Raw genomic sequence first — 26,864 nt, forward strand, 5'->3', positions numbered from 1 at the left:
CAATCAGAATATTGTAATTATTCTTTGAAATAATTCTCTGTGATAGGTTACCAAACTATAAGGTCTGCTGACTTAGGTCTCCCCATGTCTACCAAATACAGTGCAGGCATTTCTGGAAGCTGGATTACTATTGAAATCAATGCTATGGGAGGAGAAAAAGCAACATGCATTATTCTCTATTCTAATATTTTATTGCCCATTGGCATGTTACTGTAAAATAAAACAATTGAATGATCGTGGGATTTGAAAAATCCTTTTGTTGACACTCCAAATGCTGAAATTCCAAATGTTTTTGATATTTTAAGTCTGACAATCCCTAGGCAAGTGGTTAGTCATGGAGGTAAAATGGTGTATATACTGGAGATAAAGTTGAAGGAGAGGGGAGGCGAAAGAAGTTACCCTTGTTCCTCTTACATGCTGTGTCAGGGATGATCCAGGCCCACTGTAATTGGTTGAAACTAGCTCTTCTAATAGAGAAGATGAATGAACTGGTTTCCATGTAATCTGCTGGCGAACTAGAGGTATTTATCTCAGTCTGACCCATCCAGATCCTCCTCTAAGGAAATCTTCCTGCCTGTGGGCTCATTCTAAACAGCCATGCTCTATACTATGTGTTTGCTCCCTGTCTCACATGAGTAGACCAAGGAGTAGGGACTTGGTGGAAAATAGCCATTCTGTGACCTGGCCAACCATCTGGATGGACTAGCTTAAGATGATGATCTGGGCCAATCAGTTCCCTTTCTGGGAAATTCGGCAATTGGAAACTAAAACACCAAGTCAGCTGGCAGCAAAGTCAGATTGTGAGAGGATGCCATGAACCAAAAGGAACCTAAAACTATGAAGGGCAGAACAGATACTAAAGGTTGAGGAAGCAGGCTGGACAAGAAGGATGGAGGCAATGCACAGAAAGAAAGCGAAGACACTAAGACCCTGGCATTTATCTTGGCTGTTTCCAGTTCTGGTCCCTGCCATGTATCCTTGTGACAATCCACCCCCACGCCACTCCACCCCCTCCCCCATCTAAATCTCCTTCCACCACTAATTTTTGTGAAGTAACTTGAGTGTGCCTGTTTCTTTCAATCAAAAGAGATGGATTGAAATCATCTTCCTTCCCTTGCATGTCAAGTACTTACAAATATGAAGTATTAATCTTAGTTCTCATTAGCAAATGGATGTGAAAGTCTGACATTCAAAAGAAAGAACTAGAATGCACTGAGCCAGAAAACCCCATTTTGGTTTTTGCACATAGAAAAAAATCTTCCAATGTACATTTCATTAAGAAAGTCTGCTCTCTAATTTTTAGGAACTTTTGTGCATCTAGCTGTAGAATGAAGATCAGTAATCTATTACCTAAACTGCTTCTCTCCAAGTTTAACATCAGTGTGATTCTAAAGTGTCTACATGGGCAACTGCCCATGAAGAAAACTTTGAGAGATAAAGGCTTTCCCTCTTTTTCCTCTTTATCCTTCATTTAGACCTCATGCCTGCTGGCCCAGTTTAATGATTTTCTAGAGTTCTTGAACCAAAAAAGATTTTTTTTTCTTTAAAAAGTAAAAATAGACAGAAATGAGAGTTAAATGTCTCTGAACATTTCCAAGAATTAAGTAGTGAAGAAAAAAATAAAGTAAATGAGGGCAACTTTGAGTCAATTTGCACAGTTAAAGATAACTATGGTGGTCTTTATGAAATAATGAAGAGGACCAGGTATGTAACTATGAACAGGTATAAATATTTTCATTTGACTCAACCTGCCAGATGAGGAATATGCCTGAACAAGTGATCTGTTACTGTAGGGCCAATCACTACCTTCGGAGGAGCTCAAGCTCAACTCAGGCAGCCACGATAAATCTGGAATAGTCTTGGTTTCCATTCCTGTTCCTCACACACTTTGTCTCTGCAGAAGCCACTACTTTTTCTCCCTTTTCTAAGTGTCTCTCTCCCCCTCCCTCCTCCCCTTCCCCATCCTTCTCCCTCCTCCCCCTTCCCTCCCCCTTCCTCCTCCTCCCCGCTTCTTCCCTCCCCTCCTCCTCCACTTCCTCTCCATCCTCCCCATTCTTCTCCCTCCTCCCCCTTCCCTCCCCTCCTCCTCCATTTCCTCCACGTGCTCCCCTCCGTCCCCCTCCTCCTTCTTCTCCTCTGCTTTCTCCTCCCCTTCCTCCTCCTCCTCCATTCTGTCTTTCCTCTTCTCCTCTCTCTTTCTTTCTCACTTATATTGGGTTTATTCTAATATAAACTCTGCCACCCTTGAACCCATTCTCTCTCTTGTAGGTACAATAGTTCTTGGGGTTTGCTAAGATCTTGGAAAATAAAGGAGATGCTTCACCTGACCAATGAGGTCCTCTCTGCCACACCTGTGGAAACGTTGTGGATGGGGAATTAAAGAAAGTGGTGCTCCCCCTGGGGCCATCCCAGAAGGACTGTGGTTGTGCTGGACTTGCTGTAGATGCGACAGCTCTACTGTTCTTTCTGTATATTCGAGACCTGTCACTTTGCATTTTCTTTCTCCAAGAAGACCCAAACATCTAGAGGTTTATATGTCTGGGGGGAACTGGAATGCCAAGGGATGGAGACAATTGGAAATACATTATACCAGTGGAACTTCAGCTATGACCTGAAATGTGTTACCTAAGAGCTCTGTAAGGGAGAAATTAAAACTTTTTTTCTATCTTAATATTATATAATCTAGTCACTGTTGAAAAACCCTTCAAATTTCATTTTTTTTAGTAATTACTGTGTAGAGCTTTTTGAGGATTAAATGAAAAAATTTATGTAAAGTGCATAGAACAGTGTCCCTCCAGGTATGAGCACTCAATAGATGTTAGCTATTATTATTACTTTTAAAAGTTTTCCTACAGCAATAATATATTTGTTCAACTGCAATTGAAATTTATTTGTATTTTAATGTTTTGGGCTCCCTGGTGCCATTTACCACTGTATTTGATTTAAAAGGGCTCAAGTACTTGGTAACATGCAAGGTGGATCATCAAGCATCTTTACTGCAATTGTGTTTGCAAAATACATTTTGGTCTTCTATTAGTCTGTTCGGTCACATTATAAGATAGAGAATTCTGTGTCAGAGATCCTGTTGGAAAATGAAGAATCTAAGTGTCGGGAGAAATTAAATGACAACAATTGAATGACCACCTTCTAACCTCTCTCTAGATGAAGACAGACCATCTTCCCTGGAACTTGGGCTTGTATGTGAGGTATATGCATCCACACTGGAGTAGGAAGTGGCAACCCACTCCAGTACTCTTGCCTGGGAAATTCCATGGACAGAGGAGCCTGGCGGGCTACAGTAGTCCATGGTGGTTGCAAAGAATCAGACACGACTGAGTGATTAGATAATAATAACAGTGCATCCACACACATGAATATATATATGCCTTTATGTGTCCTGCTCGCAACAAATTCTCTTTTTCTTTTTTGGCCATGTTGTGCAGCTTGTGGGATCTTATTTCCCCAACCAGGGATTGAACCCAGGCCCTCTGTAGTGGAATTGAGGAGTCCTAACTCCTGGACCACCAGGGAATTCCCAACAAATTATTTTTCCTAGAGTTTGAAAAGGCCAAAAGCTAGCGCTACTGAGTCAAAATCATTCCTTAAGCTTTTGACAGAAGAGCTGCAGCTTGTCAGTTAATGAAAAGGAAGTATTATTCCCATTTAAGAGCTGAAATCCTGAGATAGAGTGCCCTGGCTTTGCCATCAAGATCTTTGCCTGCTAGCCAGTAGCTAATGTCTCAGTTTTGCTCTATAAGAGGCAACTAACTACCTTTAGGAATATGGACAATATCACAAAAGATAACATGCCTGATACATTTTGTATGACTCTAGTAAGAAGCTAACCATACTATAAATAGGTCTGGTTTTTTATAAATATAGGTCTGGGCTGAGAGGGTCTTCTGGGAAGTGTAAATGGGGAGGATATATAAAGCATGGACCAAGCCATGGGTTATTTCATCTTTGCCTTTTACAATTGCCCTCTGTTTACAGAAGTCTATTTATGAGTCTGCCTTGGTCATCAGGCAAATGCCGTATTTATTTCCTGGCTGTTTACAAAACCAAGGACCCAGGCTACAGGATATTTATACTGTTGTCTATCAAAGCATTCACTGGGAGAAGAGATAAGCGATTCATCTGCCAAAAATATTGCAGCCTGCAAAATAGGAGCACCCATGAAAGAAGTCACCACATTACCATGTCATGAGAAAATAAGTGTGTTCTCTTGGATGATGTAGCTCATTTAGGTCGATTTCACCTTCCTCAGATATCATGTACATAATTTTTGCTTTTTCACTATAGTTCTTCGTTGCTTAGACAGGGACATCTCGGGTGGAAAGTCCCTGAAGCCAAGTCTGAGTGGATCCTCCTGAGAGCATCAAGAAGAGTTTTCTTCCCTTTTTTTTTCCCCAAAGAACTGAGGAGTATATTTAGCCAGACAAACATAAGCTTCCAGATGTGGAGGATTACGAGGAGCGGTAAGATTTTTCTAGGTGGAAAAAGCAAAGGGAAGGTTGATGCTTGGGTGTGTGCAGGGGCTTATAGCCCTGGACTGCCCTAAAGAACTTCCAGGTAAAGACCAGCCATGTGACCCCCAAGTCAGGACAAGGGCCTGGGGTGAAGAGCAGTTCCAGCCCCACCTGTGGGTTCCTGAGCCGGCTCGGCACCACCTCAGCTTTGTTCTATTTGCTCTTTGTCTTCAGGGCTTCACTGACATCATTTGACCCTATTTCTGAGTGAGATCAGGTTGATTCCTCAGAGCCCAAGGATCCCAATGACATGTTAGCCTCATCAACCTTGAGTCACCTCTGCTTCTCCAGAAACACATGCAACAAGATCATTATGATTTTTCAGAGCCTTTTAATATCTCTTGCCTTTGGCATGTCACTTATCTGACCTACTTCTGACTTTTCATGTGCCAGTGTCCCATCCCTTTAATTTCATCTAGCTTTTTTTCTCCATCATCAGCCCTGCTTCCTGGTCCCTTTTCGCTAGAGCAAACCGCCAACCCCAGGGCTTTTGCTCTCCTATTCACATTCCCGTCAAAAGTCACCCAAAGTATCCTGGAAGCAAAGTAGAAGAGCTAATACTATTTTTGCAGTGGGAAGCCTCGAGACGACTTGTCTAAGCATGGCCTGTTTGCCAACTGAAGTGGTTCATGCTCTGGCTGGGGGAAGGTACTGTGGGATTTTGCCCAGGCACATTTTGGCCATCCTGTGTGTTATGCTGCCTGTGCTAAGTCTGCTATTGTTTTTCCTTGAAGAAAAGTGTTGGGAGGCACGGGTGGAGTTCACATAACTGTAACCTTTCAGGTTGTCTCTGGTCCTGTCTGAGAACAGACTCTCAACTCCAGCCAAATACTCCCAAAAGCAAAGATCATTTGTCATAGACTGTAAGCCCCCTGAGAGCACACATTTCTGTCTGGGTTCTCTTCATTCCAGGCACATCTGTCTCTTAGCCTGTCCGGATACGTCATTGTTAATTTGAATTCCTGCCTGATGAAATTATTACTGTTGTACTCTAGTGCTGCATTGCAGCAAGGCTCTGCTCCATTAAATACTGCAATATCAAATGAGTATGGCAGGGTAGATTTTAATATGCCAACTAATATGCACAAAGGAGAAAAAGATCTTTGTATGTATCATGGGCTTTGAATGAACATGAGCTTCTGAAGTCTGTAGATATCTTTCAGAGAACAGGACTGAAAATGGGGGAGAAATATAATAAATTTTAAGGAGCGTCTTGAACATGAAAGACAGTTGATAAAGAGAAAGTTAAGCTTTTTAATTATAAAAATATGAAATTGATAGATTTCCCTGCTTGTTTGAAACACCAAGTTTTCCTAGGGCCTTAGTATTGCTACTTTCCAAAAAAGGAAGGGGGTTGTTTATACTAGGTAAAATTCCCTCCAGTTTTAAAAAGTTGAGAGACTATAATTATAAATGATCAAAAATCATAAAGAAATAAATATAACTGATGTCTTTATTCTCTCTCGGGGGAATGAGTCGGCTGCTGCTGCTGCTGCTGCTAACTTGCTTCAGTCATGTCCGACTCTGTGCGACCCCATAGACGTCAGCCCAGCAGGCTCCGCTGTCCCTGGGATTCTCCAGGCAAGAACACTGGACAGGGCTGCCATTTCCTTCTCCAATGCATGAAAGGGAGAAGTGAAAGTGAAATCGCTCAGTCATATCTGACTCTGTGCAACCCCATGGACTGCAGCCTACCAGGCTCCTCCATCCACGCGATTTTTCAGGCAAGAGTACTGGAGTGGGTTGCCATAGCCTTCTCCAGGAATGAGTCTAGCCCTAGAAGAAAAAACCTGAAATAACCTGAAGTCTATGGTTGTACTCTTTTGTGTATTTGAATTCCTTAAACTATGTACAAATTTTTTTTTTCCCCTTGAGGAACAAGAATCCACAGTTTTCATCCAATTCCCAAGGCAATTTGAGACCCCCTAAACCTTATAAGCTACTGGATTATAACATTTTAGATTGTTTCCTTATAAGGCTTGAAGTAACCCATTCTGTATGTCAGGCATTATGCTATATATTTTATATGTATTTCCTCATTTAACCCTAACTTCTCAAGACTGCTGCTTTTCTAAGAAATGAACTTTCTCAAAGACTTACAGCTGATAACTGGTGAAGCTGAGACACCTACCCAGGCTGAACCAGGGTGCCAGGCTTTAATTCATTATATAGAACTACTTTCTTTTTGGGAGACAGAACATCTTCTGCAAACCAGAGCCTTTTCATTCTTAGCCATTATTTTCCCTGTAATTCATCTTTTGTATCTATATAATAACTGCTTTCTGAACACCCTAACACCTTTATATACCCAGGAAGCATTTCTCTGTAGAACCAACCTTCTAAAGCACTGAAGCGACCCTCTCCAGACCTCTCACCTCCGTTTTCTTCCATTGTACAACGAGGGCAGTAAGCATAATTTTGCCTTAACCATCTATTCTAGGCTCAAGTCTGGCCACGTGGCACTAATGGACAACCCATACATTTGGAGAGACTCCAAGAAATCCATCCCAAGCCCTGAATGGTCCTGGCCCCGTTCCAGAATTTTACTAACTTTCCACAAATTGTGATTCCAGACACGTTCATACCTTGGCCCCCAGGATAATGGAAGCCACAAAAGAGACAGAAATTAAAATGTCAGCCCAGCTGGGCCCACAGCATGGGCCAGTAATTACAATGGAACCCTTTGCCTCTTCGATCACCTGAGTGGAGCACATTTGTGCTTCCTGCAAAAAAGGATAACAGAGTAACTCAGAGCAGTTTTTTTTAAAGATATCCCTTAACTCAGTGTAAGTATAGTGCACCAATTAACAGTGGCAACTAAGGTTTTAATAAACCACAGGAAAATTTTTAAAAGCAAGGTGAGAAGCAGAGATCAGTCTTCTGATGAGCTTTGTAATTCAGTGACTACCGTCATCACTCAAGACCTAAATTACCTGAAATGTGTCACCAAGGCCTCAGCAGCAAGTAAAAGAAAGCGTTGTTATTCTCTGCCTGAGAAAGGAGTTACCGCCCAACCCTTTCAGCTACAGCAGATTCTGAAGGACGAGTTTTATGCCACGTCACTACGGACAGAGAAGAGGATGTCCTCAGCCAAGGGGACACTTGAGAGGTCATATACTCTGTGGGATCATGATAGAAGTTCAAAACATCAGCCTGAGAAAGGTAAGTGAAACTGACCACCAAGTGTGAAGTGTGGGAGGCACAAGGGATTAAATGGTGTGGGAATCAGGACATTGGCTATCCTCTCACTTTCTCCTTTTTTTAAAAAAGATTTTTTTATAGACCCAGCCACCGATAGGAATGGCTCATTTCGCATGAAGTGATCTGTTGTTTTCTATGCCCTGAAGGTGCTGATTTCCAGAGTCTGTGATGTTACATCCATGAGTTTTTCCAGCTTTGAAACTGAGCACTCCAAGAACTTGGATCCCTTTTCTTCGGCTGCCATGCCAGGGAAACACTGAGATAACTTCAGCCAAAATGACCTTTCTGCCAATTTATATCCTAATCCAGAGAGGCAGCCGGGTGCGTTACCAAAGGAAACTAATGTTTGGTCATGAAGGAGTGTGATGAAACTTTCCCTGTATCTCTTTCTCTCTCAATATGACAAGATGGAGATGGGTTGTTTTCTTAAAGTGCCTGTCACCTACTTTTTGATTGTTGTTTTACTTGGCTGCTTTCTCCAAAGCAAGATTACAGGTTTCATGAGGACAGTTTCCCCCCCTCAACCTATCTTCAATACAATAACAACTTTTTTTTTTTTTTGGTGAGACGAATAAAGAAAATCTTCTGGTCTATGTTATGTGAATAGTGACATCTTTTCAGGGTAGTAAAATATGGGTTGAAATGCTCAACCGGTGGTTGTCAGCTGAGTTTATGTTATGGGTGAATGTAATAGTGAATGTACTTACAAGTTCTAGAACAGGGACGACAATGCAGTTACAGGTTCTAGAATGCACAACAAGCTCAGGCTGTGGTGGCTAAGTGCCATTTTTGCCCTCCGGCTCTTATTTTGCTTCAGGTAACTCTTGGCCAGTGTTAGCCTTGGAAATCGCCCCCTCCTTCATCCTCACTCCCGTCCTGTTCTCCCTCAGGTACGCTGGGTCCTACATGGGAGGTGGTCCTCTGTGCAGCAGAGAGCCGCCTTCCGGGGCCACTGGGCTTTGTTCAGTCACGGCCCCCGCTGGTCCTGTCAGCGGAGCGGGTCCTGTCTTTGCTTTGGTGAGAAGTGAGTGGAGTTCTGAGTTCCTCTACACTGAAGCCGACACAGGGGAAACTGGGGGGTGGTGAGATCGCGGGGGAGAGAGAGTCATGATGACGTTATTGGAGACAATAAACTACCCACAACTTAGCTCCCTGGTGCCTCAGATGGTAAAGAATCTGCCCGCAATGTGGGAGACCTGGGCTCAATCCCTGGGTTGGAAAGATCCCCTGAAAAAGGGCATGGCAACCCACTCCAGTATTCTTGCCTGCAGAATCCCATGGACAGAGGAGCCTGGAAGGCTACAGGCCACGGGGTCACAAAGTCGGACACGACTGGGCAACTAACACACACGTCCACAACTTCACTTTTTTTCATGTCATTTGCCACAAAAATAACTCTAACTTGGTCCAGAGACTTTTTGTGTTATTTTGTTTTTATCTTTGTAAAAGAAAGATAAACATTTAGATGGCTCCCAAAGGAAGTACAATTTGGCTCATCTTGGTCTTGTTAGGAAATTCATTATTTTCTTGGACAGAAACCTCTGCCTCAGATATAATGTTGGAGCCTCTGGAACTACAGCTGACTCAGATGCATACTCTTCTACCTGAAAGCTCCATATGAAGAGAGCTATTATGACTCATTTGTTCACTCATTCAGTAAATAGATATTGAGCACCTACTATGTGTGGCCACATTTTTTCTTTAGGATTTATGTTTAGATTTTTCTTTGAATTGTTTCTCACATCACAGGGATTCTGGCAATGCTGGAGTTCCTTCCTTAGAAGGACTCCAGTGTATCAAAGGCTCCCCTTTAAAATGTAGCATCTGGAGCAAAGCATGACATCATCCATTCATATATTTTACACATGACTTAAGTGTCAACTGTGTGCCAGGTGTGAGGGTAACAGTGAATGAGGGACAGTTGTGTGCTCAGAGGTCTCACTACCTAGAAAGAGAAGTGCATGCATGCATTCTAAGTCACTTCAGTATTGTCTGACTCTTGGCAACCCTATGGACTGTAGTCCACCAGGTTCCTCTGTCTGTGGGATTCTCTTGACCCAGGGATCAAACCCAAGTATCTTATGTCTCCTTCATTGGCAGGCAGATTCTTTACCACTAACTTCACCTGGAAAGCCCCTAGAAAGAGGAGGCTGCCCTGTAAATAAGATAGGGAGCTACAGTGAAACCCAAACTGTAATAGGGAAGAGCAAATTATTTTAACCTTTGTATTCTATTGCTTTTGCTACAGGTTACTCACTAAAGAAGGGCTTCCCGGGTGGCGCTAGTGGTAAAGAACCTGCCTGTCAATACAGGAGATGTAAGAGACTTGGGTTCGATCCCTGGATCAGGAAGATCTCCTGGAGGAGGGCATGGCAACCTACTCCACTACTCTTGACTGGAGAATCCCACAGATAGAGGAGCCTGGGGGGCTACAGTCCACAGGGTCACACAGAGTCAGACACAACTGAAGCAACTTAGCATGCGCACACACCATCAGTAAAGGGATGTTGCCTATAGCTTAAAGTATACATAATGACCCCCTTGTAGGACCCCTGCCTCCTGTGTAATGAGCACTAAGCTAAAATACTTTTGTTTAGCTCACAGGAATCTTCCTGACCAGACCCACCTGCAAATGGCTGCAGGAAGGAAGAAATGAACACATCTCAGATCCAGGATTTTATCCCATCCATTCTAGCTTGAATTTAACTCAGGAAAGATGGTTCTTTGGGACATTAGTCCACCATCTTCTTGGCCTGCCAACTTTCTGAATGAAGTCCTGATTTCTTGTCCCAACGACTTGTCTCTCGATTTGCTGGTCTGTTGTGCAGTGAGCAGTATGAGCTTGGATTTGGTGAGGGAACCGCCAGTCTTCCTTGGAGAGGGGAATCCTTGGAAATGCTTCCCACCCGGGGAAGTAAGTCAGAGTGTGCATGTGGACATCTGATAGGCAGTTGGAGTTGGGGGATAGTCTTGTAGGGAGAGTCAGCAGCCTGAGTAAAAGTAGGGAGGAATGAAACAGCCTAGTGAGTTCCAGGAACTGCAAAGGCTTTGATAGGGCAGGAGTGTGGGGTGTGAGAGCACCCTACGGAAGAGTTAGGGCCAGAAAACTCGGCAGGGTAGAGTCTTGAAAGCCATAGTGAGGAGCTTGGATTTTTTTCCCTACAAGGTGACAAGGAATCTGAAGAGAGACAACATGATTGGGTTTAAATATCATCCATAGAAAGATGCTCTGAAGCTGTATGAGCCAGGTGTCGGACCTCCAGGAAACTGAGGCAGGAAGAGCAGCTGAGAGATCAGATCATCTGGATAAGAGATGTGAAAGGATTCCAATAAGGCAACAGCTGTGAGGATGGAAAGAAGCAGATGTACTGCAAGCAGAGAGGACACACGGGCAAGCAGTGTGGCAGGACTTGGCTACTCAAAGTGGGTCAGAGGACCCATAGCATCAGCATCCCTTAGAAGAAAAGCAGATTCTCAGGTCCCACCCTAGACCTACTGGATAACGATCTGCAGCTTAGCAAGATCCCTCAGGGCATTGACTCATAGACACACTCAAGCTTGAAACACTCTGGTCTGGGTACTGGGGATTCAGTGGTGAAGACACAAGGCAGCTGAGATCCTTGCCCTCATTAACACTGCATGGTGATGATAAGTACCAGAAAGGAGACATATCAGGAACCGAGACACACCCTGGGCTCAGGGCTCAGGGGAGGTTTTCCCATGTAGGTATCAATGATAAGTCATGGTGAACCAGGAGGAGCAAGTGGAACGTGGGTTCGTGTGAGGGGTTGGGGAGAAGTCTCCCATCAGAAGCCGGCACATGTTCAGGCTGGAAGGGACACCAGGGCCTTGGAGGAAAGAGCTGGGGCAGCACATGAGGAAGAAGGAGGGTCCTGGGAGGTGGGGCTGGAAGTCAGGGGGGATCAGGTCAGCTGCTCAATCATGCAGATGAGTCTGATTTTCACTGGAGAAGAAGAAGAAATCTGGAGGAGAAAGCCCAGAGCAGTATCAGGAAGGTGGTATGTAGGAGGATAGTTGATAGCCTACCCTAATGGTCTGACCAAAGCCCCTTGGTTCACGAAGCCTATTGCTTTGGGCTTCCTTAGTTTTCACCCCACTTAAAAAAGTTTTATGGAGCACACGCTCTATATTAAGCCTTATGTGAAGCAAGGGAGGGCTATTCAATGTTTGAGATGTGATTCCTGCCCTCAAGGATACCACAGTTTAGTAATGATACTTTGCTTTATTAAAGCAGCTTAAAGTCAAACCAAGAACTTCTGGTTAATCATTCCCCAGGTCTTCCCACACAGGCTGCTTCTGAGACAGCTTTCCCTCTTTCTGTTCTTATATATTTTTTATACAAAATTTTACATTTTTGTTGATTTCAGGCCATCCTCCCAAACTGTGATATCCTTTTAAATCTTGCTTCAGTCATCAGTTTTTCAGCTCTCTCCCAACTTTATGCCACATGCAGAACTGATGAACATATCCTTTAAAAAAAAAATTAAGATGCTATGTTAAAAATTGGTGACAGATGTCACCCGCCCTTAAGCTTCTTAGCATGGTCATATTAGAGTTTCCTTTCTGAGTGATTATTGATAAGTTGATCAATACATGCTGGGCACTATATAGTATTTTCCCCCACCCCTGGGAAGAGTCTCTCTGTCTTATGGCTAGAGATAAATGCATTCTTTATCAGAACCCACAGCATTGGTGAATACCAATGTTACAGTATTTGTAACACTGCATTTTAGTTTTGTTACCTCTCTGACCATCAGTATGGGGCTACTTTACTCATCACCCTATTCCCAACACTGAGTACAGTGTGTTGCGTATAGTGGGCACTCAATACACACTTTATTCAGTGACTTAGCCTGCATAAAATATTTTATGAATTTGCAGAAACAGCTAGGCTATTTGATACATTTCAAGGATTGAAATATAAAGTTTAGCCCTCCAGACCTTTCCCAGGTCTGTGGCCAGCTTAGCTCTATGTGGGTCAGTAACAAGGCCTCACATTGATTCCCCAGAGCTGGCACCACAGTACCATGCCCTTTGCTTTCTGGAACATTTCCTGATACTTCACAAAACTTTTTAGTGTCTTCAGCTTATCCTAGAGATTCTGCAAGTGATGCAGTGAAATCTGGAGAAAAGAGATGTGTAACCACTTCTACACATAACTGATCCCCCAATTTCATGGACAGGGTATGTCAGCCCCATACTGAGAGTTAGAGAGGTAACAAAATGAAAACTCAATGTCACACATATCGTGAAATGAGGATTCACAAGAGCTAGGCATTCTTGTAAAGAGTACACTCACCTCTAGCCACAAGACAGGAAGACTCTAGGAAAGAAATACCATATAGTACCCAATATATTGGCTGGATTTTGCCAATAGAACTCTGTTAACGGATATACCAAATCTAATAACAGCCATGATTTAAGCTGGCAAAAGTCATTAATAACAACAATCAAAAAATCCTTCTTTTTTGATGTTAATCATATGGACATATTTCTAGTTTTTCATATTATCCCTACATGTTTCACTTTATTTTATCTGGCCATGCTGCACAGTTTGAGAGATCTTAGTTCCCCAACTATGGATCAAACCCAGGGCCTGGCAGTAAGAACACTGAATCCTAACCACTGGACCACCAGGGAACTTCCATTTGTGTTTTTTTAACCATGGGATACTACAGATAACTTATTTTTGAAATTTGTTTTCATTAATACCTTGATTGTTTTCTTCTTGTGTCTGAATTTCTGTCAGTTTGACAAAAATACTTGGCAACCTGTTGTTGGGAATGTAAACTGGTACAGCCACTGTGGAAAACAGTACGGAGGTTTCTCAGAAAACTAAAAATAGAACTACCATATGATCCAGCAATTCATCTCCTGGGTATATACTCCCTGCCCCCCCCCAAAATAAAACTCCAAAACACTGTTTTACAAAGATACATGCACACCAGTGTTCATAACACCACTGTTTACAATAGCCAAGATATGGAAGTAACCTAATGTCATTCATCAACAGATGAATGGATAAAGAATGGAGATATATATATACACATGTACACACACAATGGAATATTATTCAGACATAAAAAAGAATGAAATTTTGCCATTTGCAGTGACATGGATGGACTTAGAGGGCATTATGCTAAATGAGCTAAGTCAGACAGAAAAAGACAAAATACTGTATGATATCACTTACACATGGAATCTGAAAAATAAAACACACTCAACAAAGAAGCAGACTCACAGATACAGAGAACAAACTAGCGGTTACCAGTGGGGAGAGGAGGATACAAACTATTAGGTCTAAATAAGCTACAAAGATGTATGGAGAATATAGCCAATATTTTGTAATAACTGTAAACAGGATATAGTCTTTAAAAATGGTATAAAAAAATACTTGGTAACTTTTATTGGGAATTTTCTACATTCCACACCCCAGTTCTGCAATATGAATTTCACAGGCATTACCTTATTTAATCCTCATTTATAAGAGGTATACATATGACTATCCTTGATTTATTTTTAAAAAATGACACAAATAGGGGAGATTAAATTGCCTATCTCTAGTCTTTCCCATTCTATTGTTTTCCTCTATTTCTTTGCATTGATCGCTGAGGAAGGCTTTCTTATCTCTCCTTGCTATTCTTTGGAACTCTGCATTCAGATGGGTATATCTTTCCTTTTCTCCTTTGCTTTTCAATTCCCTTCTTTTCACAGCTATTTAAAGGCCTCCTCAGACAGCCATTTTGCTTTTTTGCATTTCTTTTTCTTGGGGATGGTCTTGATTCCTGTCTCCTGTACAATGTCATGAACCTCATCCATAGTTCATCAGGTACTCTGTCTATCAGATCTAGTCCCTTAAATCTATTTCTCACTTCCACTGTATAGTCATAAGGGATTTGATTTAGGTCATACATGAATGGTCTAGTGGTTTTCCCCACTTTCTTCAATTTCAGTCTGAATTTGGCAATAAGGAGTTCATGATCTGAGCCACAGTCAGCTCCCGGCCTTGTTTTTGCTGACTGTATTGAGCTTCTCCATCTTTGGCTGCAAAGAATATAATCAATCTGATTTAGGTGTTGACCATCTGGTGATGTCCATGTGTAGAGTCTTCTCTTGTGTTGTTGGAAGAGGGTGTTTGCTATGACCAGTGCGTTCTCTTGGCAGAACTCTATTAGCCTTTGCCTTGCTTCATTCTGTTCTCCAAAAAATGGTGGGGACCTAACAGAAGCAGAAGATATTAAGAAGAGATGGCAAGAATACACAGAAGAACTGTACAAAAAAGATCTTCATGACCCAGATAATCATGATGGTGTGATCACTCACCTAGAGCCAGACATCCTGGAATGTGAAGTCAAGTGGGCCTTAGGAAGCATCATTACAAACAAAGCTAGTGGAGGTGATGGAATTCCAGTTGAGCTATTTCAAATCCTAAAAGACGATGCTGTGAAAGTGCTGCACTCAATATGCCAGCAAATTTGGAAAACTCAGCAGTGGCCACAGGACTGAAAAAGTTCAGTTTTCCTTCCAATTTCAAAGAAAGGCAATGCCAAAGAATGCTCAAACTATCCCACAGTTGCACTCATCTCACATGCTAGTAAAGTAATGCTCAAAATTCTGCAAGCCAGGCTTCAGCAATATGTGAACCGTGAACTTCCAGATGTTCAAGCTGATTTTAGAAAAGGCAGAGGAACCAGAGATCAAATTGCCAATATCTGCTAGATCATCAAAACAGCTAGAGAGTTCCAGAAAAACATCTATTTCTGCTTTATTGACTATGCCAAAGCCTTTGACTGTGTGGATCTCAATAAACTGTGGAAAATTCTGAAAGAGATGGGAATACCAGACCACCTGACCTGCCTCTTGAGAAATCTATATGCATATCAGGAAGCAACAGTTAGAACTGGACATGGAACAACAGACTGGTTCCAAATAGGAAAAGGAGTCCGTCAAGGCTGTATATTGTCACCCTGCTTATTTAACTTCTATGCAGAGTACATCATGAGAAATGTTGGACTGGATGAAGCACAAGCTGGAATCAAGATTGCGGGGAGAAATATCAATAACCTCAGATGTGCAGATGACACCATCCTTATGGCAGAAAGTGAAGAAGAACTAAAGAACTTCTTGATGAAAGTGAAAGAGGAGAGTGAAAAAGTTGGCTTAAAGCTCAACATTCAGAAAACTAAGATCATGGCATCCAGTCCCACCACTTCATGGCAAATAAATGGGGAAACAGTAGAAACCATGACTGACTTTATTTTTTGGGGCTCCAAAATCACTGCAGATGGTGATTGTAGCCATGAAATTAAAAGATGCTTACTCCTTGGAAGGAAAGTTATGACCAAACTAGAGAGCATATTAAAAAGCAGACACACACACACACACACACACACACACACACACACACACACACACACACACACACAAAAGCAGAGACATTACTTTGTCAACAAAGGTCCCTCTAGTCAAGGCTATTATTTTCCAGTAGTCATGTATGGATGTGAGAGTTAAACTACAAAGAAAGCTGAGCCCCGAAGAATTGATGCTTTTGAACTGTGGTGTTGGAGAAGACTCTTGAGAGTTCCTTGGACCGCAAGAAGATCCAATCAGTCTATCCTAAAGGAGATCAGTCCTGGGTGTTCATTGGAAGGACTGATGTTGAAGCTGAAACTCCAATACTTTGGCCACCTGATGGGAAGAACTGACTCATTGGAAAAAACCCTGATGCTGGGAAAGACTGAGGCCAGGAGAAGGGGACAACTGAGGATGAGATGGTTGGATGACATCACCGACTCAATGGACATGGGTTTGGGTGGACTCTGGGAGTTGGTGATGGATAGGGAGGCCTGGCATGCTGCAGTTCATGGGGTCCCAAAGAGTCAGACAGGACTGAGCGACTAAAATGAACTGAAATTGCCTATACTCATTTATACTGGTTTCTGCCCCTCCTCCCAGGCTCCTGGTGTGTGCAGAGCTGAGGTCTGAATGAGGCTTAATTCCAGGGCTCAGACTCGTAACCCAGCACACACAACTTTGCAAAGGGCCCAGAGAGCTTAGAATGCTGTGCTAGAAGTGCCCTTTGAGAATGTCTAGCTTAGAGCATTATACTTGTGGACCTGATTCTGTCACTTTCTGGGTAGAATGACTCTCCCAACAGACAGTGAAAGGCTGAGTGGGGATGGGAGGAGTGGGTGAAGGGGGAGGGTATGACTCTAACTCCTAGGATCCCAAGAGAGGACTTTCATGTTCAAAGCTCTAGAAGTGAATGGATATAATACAAATCTTTAACCTACATAAATGTATTACACTTCATCACGAAAATATTCGTTGAATAATTAAGTGAGGTTGGAATCACATTTTAGCTTTAACCACCATATAACTAGCTATGTGGCCATAGCATTTAAAGGAACTAAAGAGCCTCCTGATGAGAGTGAAGGAGGAGAGTGAAAGAGCTGGCTTATGACTAAATATTAAAAAAACTAAGATCATGGCATCTGGCCCCATTACTGCATGGCAGATAGAGGGGGAAACGACAGAAGTAGTGAGAGATTTCCTCTTCTTGGGCTTCAAAATCACTGCGGACAGTGACTGCAGTCATGAAATCAGAAGACGATTGCTTCTTGGCAGGAAAGCGACAACAAACCTAGACGGTGTGTTGAAAAGCAGAGATGTTACTTTGCTGACAAAGGTCTGTATAGTCAAGGCTATGAACTTCCCAGCGGTCAGGTACGGTTGTGAGAGCTGGACTGTAAACAAGGCAGAACGCCAAAGAATTGATGCCTTCAAACTGTGGTGCTGGAGAAGACTTCTGAAAGTCCCTCGGAGAGCAAGGAGATCAAAGCAGTCAGTCTTGAGGGAGATCAACCCTGATATTCACTGGAAAGACTGATGCTGAAGCTGAAGCTCCAGTATTTTGGTCACCTGATGCGCACAGCCAACTCATTGGAAAAGTCCCTGATGCTAGGAAAGATTGAGTGCAGAAGGAGAAGAGGGTGTCAGAGGATGAGATGGCTGGATGGCATCACCGATGCAATGAACACGAACTTGGGAAAACTCCAGGACATGGTGAGGAAACAGGGAAGCCTAGCATGCTGCAGTCCATGGCGTTGCAGAGTTGGACACGACTGAGCGACTCAACAACAACAATTTATTAGTTCATCAAGAAAATTTTCGTTGAATAATTAAGTGAGGTTGGAATCACATTTTAGCTTTACCATAAAACTAGCTTTGTAGCCATAGCATTCCCCCACTCCTGCCCCCGCCGCCCCAACATTTGCTGAGTCTTAACTGTGCATTTTTAAAGACATACATTTCGGGCAAAAGGACAGCAGAAGTGAAGGTGTGACATGTTCATGGAACAGAGAGGGGAGATCTGGATGTAAGAACTGTCTTGGTTCACTCTGGAGAGTCTGTAAGAGTGAAATGCTATTTTTTCAATATGAAAAATTATTCATTACTTTAAAATAACACACCAAGACAAAAATCAATAGTTTTGTACCTCCACTGGCAGTGAAAGCGTGAACATCTGAGCAGTGTGAAACGAAAACAGTTTCTGAGAGAGCATTTTGCTGAAATCGAGAGTGACGTGTGTGTATCAGTCATACACAGCAAGCGAGAGACAGGAAGATGGAGGAGGACACACAGCCCCACAGTGTCCCCAGAAGGAGAGAAGGCAACTCTTGGAAAATGATGGGAGCACGCAAAGTCCATGCAATCAGCCGTGTCAATTGTGAAACATAAGTCCTTGTGCTACGTGTTTGGAGACTGCAGCCACAAAGATCAAGAGAGAAGATTAAAAACCTACACTTTCATGTCTGAGTCATCTGTGCCCCTCACCCGCACAATTCCCTCCTCCAACATTTTCATCTGTCTTTTGTTGAAGGATTCACTTTCACTGAAAAATAAGGATGGGTGAGGCAGAATTTTCACCTGAGCAAATCAGATATGGTTTGGCTCCATGGCAGGACTCCATGTTTTACTGGTTTGCTTATGTAAAAGTAACTGGGGGAAGCTGAACTATTTCAAACGGGTATGAAAAGTTGAAGAGAGAAGGTTTTATAGCAATGAATGAGATGAAAGAGAAATCTGTGCCAGGCAAACTGAAAGCCAAGCAAAGGGCAGTTAATCATCCCAGCTGGAGATGGACAAGAGAAGTCCAGTGTCTCTTTAGAGATGAGGAAGAGCCCCACTTGTCAGGGCAAAAGCGTCTCTGACATCTAAGTGCCTGAGTGGGGTACTAAGCCTGCTATTTCTGCTCTGTCAAAGTCATTCTATTAAAAGTTAAAATAAGCCTGCAACTAGAGAATCTTACCTCTTATAGAAGCCTTATGTAATGTATGCAAATGTGCATCTAAATTATTAGCCTTCTATTTTTTTCCCCTTCAAAGCTGCACTTAATAAGTAAAAGCCTGTGAAAGCCTAGAGATTTCTAAAATAAAGTGTATCTAAGAACATCTTTAAGGAAAACTCTTGAGAGCTAGCAAGAGATCTAGGAGAAAAGGCCCTGTATGAAGAGAGGGGATTGCTGGGTCCTGGCACTGGTTTAGCCCCTTACTCTGCACTGGCTTTTGCAAACCGCTTAAATTCCCAGGACCAAAAGAGGCTACATCTGAGTGGGAAGAACTAGAAACAAGGATCCGAAAGTCTGGGTTTGAGTCCCCACCTTGTCATGTATGGGCTACGGAGCTGACAAAGAATGTAATATTTGGAGGCTTGTTTCCTAATCTATCAAATAGAGGAAGTAATAGAACCCAATGGCTGAGTGGGTAAATAAGCCGCCTGCAATGCAGGAGATACAGGAGACGCTGGTTCTATCCCAAGGTGGGGAAGATCCCCTGGAGGAGGACAATGGCAATCCACTCAGTATTCTTGCCTAAAAAATCACTTGGACAGAGGAGCCTGATGGGCTAACAATCCAAAGGGTCGCAAAGAGTCAGACAATCGAGCACGCACACAGGCCCAACAGTACCTCATTCATGGGATTGCCGTGATGGACAGACAATGTACATAAAAGGGGCTTTGCAAACTCTAAAGGGCAAGAGACAAGTGAGCCTTCATTTCCCTTGGTTATCTGTGCCTCACAGAATACTAGGAGAAAAAATGAAAACTAGAAAGGGTTTATTATAGGAAGCCCACAGCACTACTTCACAATCATTATAGCGAGTAAGGACATACTTCAGATCTGTTGATAAATGTAAACGTAAACCAGTCAGAAAGCCAGCCTCAACTGGGAGATGTTTAAAACACCTTCCACCTACACTCAAAGGAAAAAGGTGTTCCAGAGGGTGCTGGGGGTTGGGTGGCCTGGAGGAGACAGCGCCACACAAAAGAGGTGGCGAGATGGCGGGGCATGGGGAAGCACGCTATCGTCTAAGAGGCCTAAGGGAGCTGGAACGATCGCACAAAAAGGAGGTCTTCTAATTCCGTTTGAGCTGTAATCTGATTTCACGCTGGGTACACCGTCCCCTCCAAGTCAGCGCGGAGGGCGGTGCGGCAGAAGTTTTCCACCCAGCAACAGGATGACGTCAGCGGCCAGGCGCCCCTCCAATCAGGAGGCGGCATGAATCAGAGCGCGCTGGGGTTCTGCTCAACGGTCTCCTAGCAAAGCAACCTCGGGTCTGAAGCGCCGAGGCTGTTTGCACTTCCTGTGCACTTGAAGCTGAGACGGAACGGCTCCTCGGCTGAAAGGGTACCAATGGGTGTGCAGGACGTTACGATTACTCGCATCCAAACGGCCAGTCCACTGGGTCTTATAAGAGTCATACCTATGCTTTCCTGCGAGTATTTTTGGCAATTAAAAATTCAGAATTAATAAATATTTTAAAGACTTGATTTCTATGGCATACCTTATAATTGTTTGAAACCTGCTTCATTTCATGCATTATGTGCTGTGGGGTGGCTCTTGGCCCGTGAGCTATATATACAGGTAAATACTGTACCTTACAGAGCTTGAGCTTGCTTCTTAGGTTTCAAGTCTGCTCTCCAATGACAAGCAGTCTGGAAGTCAACAGCTGTTTCATTTCTGGGTCAAAAGCTCCAGTTCTCTAATTGCACTAAAATGTGTTTTGTGTATGCTTTAAAAATAAGCATAAGTGGGAAGGTGATGAGGTGACTGGCAGAAATGGGCTCACCCTGGGGAGGGTAGAGCTTTGTGGTACTGCTGAGAACATGTGGTTATATCCTGGCATTTTATTAGTTTTTCTGACCTTAGTAAGCAGTGACAGCAGTCCTGGAAAAGGGCTCAGAAGGTTAAACCTTCCCACCCAGCATCGCAGTCTCTTTCTTACACTTCCCAGGCGGGCTCCTCACCTACCCAGCATGCCCTTTGCAAGGACAGTGTACACTAACTCTGTCCTAAAGCCAGAGGACTCTCTGCTGTGAGTGGAGGAAACATCTTCCCTAAAGCAAAATATATGTAACCCAGAAGGAGTGATTTTCCACCTTGTCTCCTTTCAGAGTCACCGGTCCCAGGAAGGAGCATGGACTAGGATTTATAAGCCCAGACCTGGTACAACCTCTTTCCTTCCACAGCTTGCTTCTTGGATGAATGCCTCTTCTTTTTTCCCTCATTACTGAAATGAAGACAGAGTTTACAAAAGCTAGCTAATTAGGGCTAATTAGGGGCAAGTCATTCTGAAATATTGAGAAGACTGACTTGGGAAATATATTTTAGAGAAAGGCGGACCTAACATGTCCAAAGGGTGGTGCTGCTGGAGGAAGGCACATGGGTTCTGGGGATCAGGCTCATGCAAGGTTGAATCCCAGTTCCAGGACTTACCAGCTCTGCCCTCAAGGGCCAAAGCTCCCTTCCACAGGTGCAGACTGGGGCAAGGCGTAGCTCCAAGGATGGCAGTGAAGAGAAACAAAATCGCACTGAGCACAGGCAGGCACGTTGTAGCTACTCAATAATTCATAGACCCAGCGCCCCCTTTACACTGGAAATAAACAACTTGTTGGCAAATAGAAATCCCAGAGGGACTTGCTTTCACAAATACCGGAGGGTTTGTAATTAGCATGAAAAAGGGTTGTTTCCAAGCCTTGAAAGCAGGTCGTTCTTTACAGACTCAGGCTTACTTGGGAAGCCTTGTTTACATTCTAGCATTAATTTGCTCAGCAAATCCTTATGGCTAGGGTGAAATTAAATTTCAGTTCAGGCTCTGTTTGAATGACCCCAAACTCCAAATGAAGGTGGCTTTAGTGTGATCTAAGTTTCACTTTTCGGAAGCCTTGAGATGAATTTAGTGGGCTTTCTAATACTTCTAGAAAGGCCTGACACTCTTGGCAAGAAAGATAAAACTGTCAAGTGTCTGACCCCATCCTGTTCATCCCCTTCTTCATCTGATATCCCTGAAGGGTACATGCTCCTGGTGCCCAAAGGAGTTTAGAAAAGATTTCTGCTGACTGGAACAGACTGGGAGTCTGGGGGGGTGGTGTGAAAACCCCAGGGCAGGTTAGAGGTCAGAGCAGCTGTGATGCCCGGAGGAGAAGGCAGGAGGAAGTCGGGGTGGGGGATGTATTTCCTGGGCGAGACTAAATCAGCTATTTTAGACTCTTTGGTTCCTCTTTAGTCAGCAGTCAAGAAGACTACAGAAATGGTAACATTCTATTATTTCCACAGGGCCTTTCTCTTGAAAAATGCATTTGCTGTCTAAGATAAAATGCTGTAGATTTTCTGTTCCCTTGAGGATTATTGCACCAGAGAGAAGGTAATGAGAAGACACCTTCCCACTTGACAGAGAAGGAAACTGATAGCTCGTGGGTGAAGCTCAGAGATTTGGGAAAGATCAGTCCATCTCTGAACAGTGGAGTGGAGATACTGAATCGGGAAATAGTGAAACAGAAATGTGAGCTCTCCTGACCTTTCTCTGCTATTACAGTCATTTCAAATCCAAGCAGAAAAGTTAGAAATGGATAAAATTGTAGCTATGCTTTAACCAAGAGTCCAGACTTGGCTGTTTTTGATTGACTGAACCTCTCTACACATGCACACAGGGAAAGCAAATCTTTCCCTGTATTTAGGTGCAGGGAAGCCAGTTTATTCCAAGTGCCAGTTTGTGTCAGAACAATTTGATATGGGGTTATAGGTTGAATCCTGTCTTCCCCCTCCAAATATGTTGAAAATATGTTGAAATCCTAACCCCCAGTACTTCAGAATGCAATATTATTTGGGAAGAGGTTAATTACAGATGTAACTTGATTCCCAGGTGGCTCAGTGGTAAAGAATCCTCCTGCCAATGCAGGAGACACAAGAGACATGGGTCCTATCCTTGGGTTGGGAAGATCCCCTGGAGAAGGAAATGGAAACCCACTCCAGTATTCTTGCCTGGAGAATCCCATGGACAGAGGAGCCTGGCAGGCTATAATCCATAGGGTCACAAAAGAATCAGACACGACTTAGCGACTAACAGCAACAGACGTAATTAGTTAAATTAAGTGAAGTCATCCTGGAGCAAAGCTACTCCCTTATCAAATATATGTGGTGTCCTTATAAGACAACAACAGTGTAAAGACAGACATGTACAGGGAAAATGCAATTCGAAGACAGAAAATTGGAGTGCTTTATCCACAAGCCAAGAAACACTAAAGATTGCCAGGAAATCGCATTCTTCCACAAGTTTTGGAGGGAATACAGCTCTGCTGACACCTTGATTTCAGTCACACTCTAGCTTCCAGAAATGTGAGGTGATAAATTTGTTGTTTTAAGGCACCTAGCTTGAGGTACATTGTTGCAGCAGCCCCAAGAAACTAAGGTGTACGGCATTAACCAAAATTACTGATGTCACTTTAGACTGGATAAAACTGGCAGCTGCATGCTTGGGCAAGTTGTCAACCTTTCTGGAAGAAGGTTTTCTAATCCATGAAATAGAGATGGAGTAGATGATTCAAAGGGCTTCCCTGCTGCCTCAGTAGTAAATAATCCACTTGCCAATGCAAGAGTCATGGGTTCGATGTCTGGTTCAGGAAGATCTCCTGGAGAAGGAAATGGCAACCTACTCCAGTATTCTTGCCTGGGAAATCCCATGGACAGACGAGCCTATAGCCCATGAACAGTGGGCTGTCACCCACGGGGTTGCAAAGAGTCGGATATGACGTAGTGGCTAAGCATGCACACACATGGTTTAAAGGAACTCTAATGTCCTTTGAGACTTAGGTAGTATCCCCCCAAGATGATAGCTTTTCTTCTCCTGATCTAGTTCTTGAGTCCTTCCCCATCTCTCTCTACACGTGCCCATGTCTAAGGTCAGGCCGTCACTGCTTGCTTGGAAAATTGGAAAACTATTGTCCCCTGCAACCTATACATTAATACAAGTGGCTGAGGGTTCTTTGTAGACATAGATCCAATAACATCATTCCTCTATACACACATGAGACTTTTCACATCCAGACCAAACCTCTCCCATCAACTCCCACCGAGTTCCACACACCCCACATTTCATATATTCTAACCAGCCTACAGTACTAAACAAGCCATGGACTTCCCTTTCCTAAAATCCTGCACCCATCTGCTCCCCAGAGACTTTCCACCTACCCTTTGATTCTCCACAAGACTGTGAGCAATTTAAAGGCAGGAACTGTGTCTTATTCACCGTTTCTCTCCATTACCTTGTACTTTGCTTAGCATAGAGTAAGAGCTTAATAAGTATGAATTGAAGAAAGGAATCTGTTATTCCTCAAGACCCATTTCAATGTTTTTTTTTTCTGTATAACTATCTAAATTAGGAGTCCCCCCACCCCAGCTCCTGTGGTGCTCTGTCAAGATTTTATAATATCCTTTCTCCCATCTGTGAATCTGCTTTGCACATGATACTAAACAAATGATTGTGGAGTAGATGGACAGATACGTAGTGGACACCTTATTACCATATATGTGTGGGTGAATTTCCCTTGCTTAGTGTGAAACTCTGACTCATTTATAGTAAGTAGAAAAGGTTAACCCTAATTTGACTGATTCTCCTTCTTTCATCAGATTGTGATCATGACAGTTTAGTTCACTTGGTCAAGAGATGTGCTTGTGCCCTTGCTTGGGGTCAGACACAGCTAACTCCCATACCCCGGGCAACACTAGGGAGCTGCAGGGCTGGGCCTCTCCTCGGTCACTAGAGTCCCAGAGTGAAGGAGGGCAGAGGGGTTGGCACAGGTTCATGATGAGGATCAGTAGCCTAGCCTGAGGGTGATGGCCAGGAACTAGGGTGAAACTAGAAATGAGCTCCATGCAATGTGGGTCTCTCCTTTGGGAAGCTCCCCTTTCTCCTTCTCTATGGCTAAGTTTGGCCAAACAAGACCCTGAGTGAGTGTGGGAATGACACACACCCTCCTCTGCAGGCAGCTCTTCAGAGCAAACAGGCCCAGTGCAGAGCATCAGATGCTGGGCTGAGTTTCCCAGAGGTCAGGAGATTCATCTTTTGAATTATAATACCTATAGTGATAACGACCAGGTACTGGACGTTTACTGTGTACCAAGAACTCTCTCTCTCTCTCTCTCAGTCTTTATATATAGATACAAAATACAAAATAAACATAAAAAATATAAATAAATACATACTATATAAAATATATAGTATAAAATATATGTTCCATTAAATATATATGCCATATATACATATACACAATACAATAAAATACATACAATGTGATATAAAGTGGGTATATATGATGTTGCATATCTCTATATATGATTAAAGTAAATTCTAATAACTCTGTCAGGTAGATATTATTATTCCCATTTTCCAGATATGGACATTGAGGCAATGAACCCAAGTTTACAGTTAGTGAGTGGCAAAGACAGGAATTTAGGGGCTTCCCTAGTGGCTCAGTCGGTAAAGAATCTGTCTGAAACACAGGAGATCCCGGTTCGATCCCTGGGTTGGGAAGATCCCCTGGAGAAGGTAAATGGCAACCCACTCCAGTATTTTTGTCTGGGAAATCCCATGGACAGAGGAGCCAGGCAGGCTACAGTCTATCGGATCGCAAAAGAATCAGACATGACTTAGCAACTAAATCACCACCACCATTTGATTTAACAGACTTTGCTTTTGACCACTGAACAACTGCTTTCTCAGTCGAGTGCAGTTTATCAGATCAATTAATTAATTAACCAAAAATATTTGTTTAAAACCTCCTGTACAGTTGAGATTCTGAAGATAATGTGGCAAACTCCCTGACCTTATGGAGTTTACAGTTTAGAGACGGGACATAGACGACAAAAACCATAAGCAAATAATTCTAGCTGACAGCAAGTGCTTTGGAGAAAATAAAACTGTAAAGGATAGGGTTTCCCCGGTAGCTCAGTGGTAGAGAATCCATCTGCCAATGCAGGAGACACGGGTTTGATCCCTGATCTAGGAAGATCCCACAAGCCACGGAGCAACTAAGCCCGTGCACCGCAAGTAGTGAGCCTGTGTCCTAGAGCCACGGGCTGCAACCACTGAAGCCCACGCGCCCGGGAGCCTCTGCGCTGCAGGAGAGGCCACTGCAGTGAGAAGCCCAGGCACCGCCTCTCAGAGTAGCCTCTGCTCTCTGCAGCTAGAGAAAGGCCATGTAGCAACGAAGACCCAGCACAGCCAGAAAATAAACAAGTAAATAAAATTACTTTTAAAAAGTTGTAAAGGATAGAGTGTGACTGGAAACCTCTGAGATAGTCCCCAACAGTCTCCACCTTTCAATAACCATGTTCTTGCGTGATCACTTGGGTGTGAGCTGGACCTACTTGCTTCTTACTAGTAGAATATGGCAAAGGAAAGGGGATGCCATTCATTTCTGAGAAGAGACTGTGAAAATGCTTTTAAAGTACTTTGAGATATTTATGCATGTAAGATTCAGTGAAATGCATGTTCCATTAACTAATGTTACTATGCTAATTTTTGTGCTAGAGTATTAACTAACCTTAGAGACAAAACCAAGATTTAAAAAAGATTTTGTAGAAAGAACACCAACTATTAAGACAGTTAACTTCCTTCAGTCAAGAGACCAACAGATTTTATGCTTCTGCCCAAATTTGTTTAATGTCCCTGGTCCAGGCAATCCTAAGTGTTCACTTCATACAAGGGGCCCATTTTTTTATGTTTTCCAGTAATCCAGATTGCTGAGAGTTAGTTGCATTAAAAGTCTGACCTT

This window comes from Muntiacus reevesi, chromosome 9 (genome assembly GCF_963930625.1).
Source record: "Muntiacus reevesi chromosome 9, mMunRee1.1, whole genome shotgun sequence".
NCBI classification, from domain to species: Eukaryota; Metazoa; Chordata; class Mammalia; order Artiodactyla; family Cervidae; genus Muntiacus; species Muntiacus reevesi.